A 5,464-nucleotide genomic window follows, 5' to 3' on the forward strand; every position below is an offset into this window, starting at 1 on the left:
CATAGGGGAGAGTGCATACATGTTCCCAGGCATCTCTCCCAGCTGTTTGAAACGGGGTTTCTGTCCTTCCTAACATTAGAAACACCTGTTCCTAGTGTTCGCTGTATCTAGTGAACTGCCAATTCCATCATTCGTATCTATCATTTGTATCATTGCTGTCATTCATTTTACTGATCTATAAGCTTACCTAAGTGAATACATTATTGCTATCATTATTCTGAACAAATTGTTATCGGATAGATCAAGTAAGAGTAAGAAAAATAAAAGTTTTTGTTTTATCTTCAAAAACTTATCTTTTTATTCCTTCTTCGATGCACTTCCTTTCTTTAAGTAGATCTTAGTTTCTCACGTATCATTTTCCTTCTCCCTGAAGAACTTCTTTTAATATTTCTTGCAAGGCAGGTCTACTACCAACAAATTAGCTCAATTTTCGTTTTTTTGAGAAAGTATTTCTCTTTCACCTTTGAAGGATAATTTCTCATGAAGCAAAATTCTAGGTTGGTGGTTTTTTTTTTCTGTCAACACTTTGTTTCACTCCACTTTCTTCTTGCTTACATGCTTGCATGTTTTTTGAGGAGAGGTCTGATGTAATGCTTATCATTTTTCCTCTGTAGGTAAAGTGTTTGTTTGTTTGTTTGTTTGTTTGTTTCCCTTCTGGCTTCTTCCAGCATTTTTTCTTTATGTTTGCTTTTCTGTAGTTTGAAAATGATATGCCTAGGTGCAGGGTTTTGTTGTTGTTGTTGTTGTTGTTGTTGTTTCTGTTGTTTTTTGTTTTTGCATTTATCCTTCTTGGTGTTCTCTGAGCTTCCTGGATCTGTGGTTTGGTCTGACATTAATTTGGGGAAATTCTCTACTTTTTTCAGTGTTTGTTCTCTTTTCAGTTTTGGAGGTTTCTATCAATACACTCTCAAGCTCAGAAGTTCTTTCCTCAGCTGTATCAGTCTACTAATAGGACCACCAAAGATATTATTCATTTTGGTTACAGTTTTTTTTTTTTTTTATCTCTAGCATTTTTAAAAATTCTTTTAGGACTTCCATGTCTTTGCTTATATTGCCCATCTGTTGTTGCATGCTGCTTTTTCCATTAGAGCCCTCAGTATATTAATCATAGTTGTTTTAAATTCCTGGTTGGATAATTCCAAAATCCTGGCCATATCTTGTTCTGATGCTTGCTCTATTTCTTCATATTGTGTTTTCTGCCTTTTGGCCTGCATTTTAATTTTTTCTTGATAGGTAGACTTGAGGTACTGAGCCTAAGGAAATAGGTCTGTAATAATGTGGTGCTGAGATGTGGGGAGCGGAGGTGTTTTATAAACCTATGATTAGGTCTGAGTCTTTTCAGTGAGTCTCTGAAAACTTTACAAATGTTTCTCAGTTGTTTTTTATCCCCTTTCCCCACTTAGGTGGGACAGGATGGCTAGAGTGGGATAGAGTTGGATACTTTCCTTCCCTGGGTTACTTAGGCTCTGTTACCCCAGCAAATAAGGCTCTTGTTAGCTAGTTTATCCTGAAGGCAGGAATGTACTCTAGTGCATTTAAAGGTAGTTCCTTAGCCCTTGAACCCCTTGAAACATGAAGGGATCTTTCTCTTATATTTACTGTGAGAATCTGGGGGCCTCTAGATGTAAAACTCATTAAAGTGTGGGGGATTCCCCTATGACTGTGGCCCCCTGGATTTTTAACTCTCAGAGTTGTTCACACTGAGCCTCCAGCAATTTGTCAATTTTCTTGATTCAGGTTTTCCTACCCCAGCACTACTTCCCGTGGAGGTTCTGCTCATGAGTATCTGCTGAAATAAGCAGACTCCCTGCATTTGCCTGTCTTTCTTCTTAAGCCTGGGGGCAGGGTTTTCTCCAAGTCTTCACCTCTCTTATCCAAGAAGAGTTTTTGATTTTTCAATCTGTTTAGTTTTTTTACTTTTTGTTAGGATGGGACTTCTACTCTTCTTACATGCAGAACCAGAAATTGCCCAGCTAATTTTTCAAAGATTTTATATGCTCTTTGTTTTACTTAATTCTCTAGCCCAATGAATAACAGCTTAAATGCATATATTCAACCAAGCTTGTATGAAATGGTATTGTACTAATCATGTATTATATTTGTTGTGTTATATTTATTCACCAAAATGCATCTTTAGCCAGTCTAAATTGGCTTTCTATGAAATTTGAGAATATGCTTCCATAGGATATTTACAAAGCAGAAAATTGTCCTTTGGCAGTGGTTCAAATCATATCTAGCTCTGAGGTAATTGTCACAGCCTGAAAATTCTATTTTATGAAACTGTATAAAGAAAAAAAAAAAAGGAATGGACTACTGTTATGTTGAATAGGGGTGCTAAATTCATACAAAACACTATAGAGTCCAAACAGTCTTATTCCTGAGATTATGATATCGTTCATATAGACTAGACTAAAATGTATTCAAGTATAGAGTTCTTGCCCAAAGGCAGTCATGAAAATGTCTTACTTACCACTTCTAGCAGAGGATCCTTAAAACCAAAAGTCCCTCAGTCAGTAACTGATAGACTGATAAGATACAAATTGACTGAGATTGATCCTAAAATGGATGCCAAGTTTAAATCGAACATCAAAGAATCCATTGTGACAAAAAATCATGGCAAGAAATAAAAGACAAGGAATAAGTTTTCTTTAAAGGACAAATTAAAAATAATTAACTCAAGGCCACATGTTGAGTAAGTTACATAACTAAAAATGAATTCCAGACCTTTTTATTGGTTCTCCACTTTAAGCACTAAGCTGGAATCTTTTTTTAAAAAAAATCTAATTTGTATTTCTGGAGTCTAGATTATTTCTGCTACTTGCTAATCCTCAACAGTAAAAATAGATGGCTTACTTTTTGTTTCCTGTTAATACATTTTGAGTTTATTTGATGTTCTCTTTTCCATTTCTTTTCCTAAATTTGTTGTTCTAAAATTTCCTGAATGATGGAAAATCACTTTTACTAATCTGTTTGAATATTTTCCTTTATTACTTCCTGGAGTTTCTTGAACATCATTTAAAAAAGTATTTATATTCATTTTAAAAACAATATCTAAATAACAGTCTAAGATTCTTGATGGTATTCCTTCGACATAATCAGTCAAGTTGAAATGATACAGATTAATTCACTAAAATGACAGGGACTGTGATTTACTAGATTTTGTAGATTAGTAAGCAAGCAAATCCATGCACAATAAAAAATTAAGGGTAGTGCAGCATAAATTGATTTTTTTCATTTATCTTGACAACTCTAGTTTAAATTATTTATGACATGCTTCACAGTATGCTAATGAATAGCCTCTAGTATCCTACAAAATAGAATTTTGAAGTTTAGACAACTAACTAAAATCCTGTGCTAATAAATCTTGCCTGAGAGTATGTTAAGATGCTAGGGCTTTGTGAGAAATTAGTTTAAAAAAAAGTAAAGGAAAGAAAGAAAAAGAACAGAAAACTGCTATATAGGTTGGCTTCCTTAAATAGAATTTATTTTCAAGTGTGATGTGTCCCTCTGGCATATCTGATTTCTTTAACATTTCTGAGTCCCAGAAAAGTCTAGTAAGTTTTCTGAACTGCTATTTGATTTTCTTTGCTATATTCTTCTGACAACTTTACATGATAGAGATATAAAATGTTATCTTAAAAGTTATCAGAGGACCTGCAATTTAAAATTAAAGAATTGATATTATCTCTTTTAAATTCATTTTGTAAAAAGAGACATTTAGAAATGAATTGTTATTTAAAATTATAATCTTAAGACTTCCACATTATTTTAGGCAATTAGTTAGAATCATACCAGTGGTATGACCCTTCATTTACTGGTTTTACTAGAAAATCTAAGATGTCAAGATGTATTCTCATTTTTCAGTTGTAAACACATATATACTTCAAAACAGAGAGAGTGCAAGGCCTTGATGTCTCACTAAAGTGAAAATTTAATGAAATAATAAACAATCTGACCAATTTTTGAATTAGAGGCAGAAGACATATAAACTATTAATTATTTATTTCATTTTTCTTTGTTTATGTCTATTAGAAGATTGATTTTTGGCATTTATTCCATGTTACACACTGAGAATGATAGGATTTGTTAATATTTAAGACATTGTATTTTAGGTGCAAATACACACTTATATTTTATTTGGCATTAAAATGTTCCTTACCCAAAGTCATTTTTCTCCTTCCTCAACACCCAGACATGTGCAAACATACTCACTCTAAAAGACACACACACAAATAGAAAAAAAAACACAAATATTTTAAGAATACAAAATATTTTTTTCAATAACTATATCTGAAATTAATTCCATTTAAATATGAATTCAAGCTTTAGTTTTGTTTGTTTGTTTCTGTAACCCATATAAAAAATACAATTAGAACATCTATCATGTTGAGGACTGAAGTAGATTGGGTAAGTGTTTTTGTTTCCTAGGGCTGCCATAACAGAGTACCACAGACTAGGTGGCTTAAACAACAGGAATTCATTTCTCAAAATTCTGGAGGTTGGAAGTCCAAGGTCAAGATGTTGGCAGGGTTAGGATAGGACACATCAGTATATACTGGATTAGAGGCCACCTTAAAGAACTCATTTTAAAAAACTTAATCACCCCTTTAAAGACCTTATCTTGAATGGAAGTGCTGTTTCTTCTTTTCTGCTTAGGCTCGAATGGCTGGTTTCAAGATGGGCAAGTTCATGAAACCGGGGAAGTTGGTGCTGGTCCTGGCCTGACCCTAGACTCTGGATGCAAAGCAGTCATTGTGAAGAACATTGTGAAGAACATTGCAAGGCACCTCAGACCATCCCTACAGCCATGCTCTGGCGGCTGGAATTGACTGCTATCCCCACAAAGGGACAGCTGCCATGGGCAAGAAGAAAATTACCAAGAGGTCAAAGATCAAGTCTTTTGTGAAAGTTTATAACTACAATCACCTCATGCCCACAAGGCTACTCTGTAGATATCTCTTTGGACAAGTTTTGTCAACAAGGATGTCTTCAGAGACACAACTCTTAAATGTAAGGCCCGATGAGAGGCCAGGGTCAAGCTGGAGGAGAGGTATAAGACCGACAAGAACAAATAGTTTTTCTAGAAGCTGTGGTTTTAGATTTGTTTTGTTTCAATAATTAAAAATACCCTCCTCCCCCCAAAAAAGACCTTATCTCCAAATATGATTACATTTTAAGGTATTGGAGGTTAGGACTTCAATATGTAAACTTCGAAAGGACACAATTCAACCCATAACACTAAATCTGGATAATCCTTGGTTAATCTTATGTAAGAACTTGTAAAATGAAAAGTATTGGAGAAATGCATTTTTTTTCTCCTCCAATTTAGGAGTTAAGTTTTAGTGAATGCCCAAGTTCACAGAGGGCAATTACTCCCTCATGTCCTTTGATACTTAACAACCTGGACACATTTAAGTTTCCTTCCTTCCTTCCTTCCTTCCTTCCTTCCTTCCTTCCTTCCTTC

The 5,464-nt window shown here is 34.4% G+C and overlaps 1 pseudogene; it reads left to right on the forward strand.

Moving 5' to 3' along the window:
• The first annotated feature begins 4,677 nt into the window (after positions 1-4,677).
• LOC118009152 lies at positions 4,678-5,099 on the forward strand (annotated as a pseudogene).
• The last annotated feature ends 365 nt before the right edge of the window (positions 5,100-5,464 follow it).

The sequence above is a fragment of the Mirounga leonina genome, unplaced genomic scaffold, assembly GCF_011800145.1.
Source record: "Mirounga leonina isolate KUSES-001 unplaced genomic scaffold, KU_Mleo_1.0 Mir_127, whole genome shotgun sequence".
NCBI classification, from domain to species: Eukaryota; Metazoa; Chordata; class Mammalia; order Carnivora; family Phocidae; genus Mirounga; species Mirounga leonina.